The sequence below is a fragment of the Sinocyclocheilus grahami genome, unplaced genomic scaffold, assembly GCF_001515645.1.
Source record: "Sinocyclocheilus grahami isolate Dianchi unplaced genomic scaffold, SAMN03320097.WGS_v1.1 scaffold911.1, whole genome shotgun sequence".
NCBI classification, from domain to species: Eukaryota; Metazoa; Chordata; class Actinopteri; order Cypriniformes; family Cyprinidae; genus Sinocyclocheilus; species Sinocyclocheilus grahami.
In genome coordinates, this window is record NW_015506090.1 from 209,259 (window position 1) to 209,519 (window position 261).

The 261-nt window shown below is 57.9% G+C and overlaps 1 protein-coding gene across 1 annotated transcript in view; it reads left to right on the plus strand.

Moving 5' to 3' along the window:
* Positions 1 to 261, plus strand: part of slc38a9 (solute carrier family 38 member 9) — a 25,446-nt gene that overhangs the window by 10,079 nt on the left and 15,106 nt on the right. The window lies entirely within an intron of this gene.

Here is a 261-nt window from a genome sequence, read left to right on the forward strand (position 1 = left end):
GCGAGTGAGCGCGAGTGTGTGCGTGAGCGAGTGAGCGAGAGTGTGTGCGTGAGCGAGTGAGCGAGAGTGTGAGCGAGAGTGTGTGCGTGAGCGAGTGAGCGAGAGTGTGCGTGAGTGAGTGCGTGAGTGAGTGAGTGAGTGAGAGTGCGTGCATGCGTGAGTGAGTGAGAGTGCGTGCATGCGTGAGTGAGTGAGTGAGTGAGTGAGTGTGCATGCGTGAGTGAGTGAGTGAGTGAGTGAGTGTGGTTTGGCCATAGCACT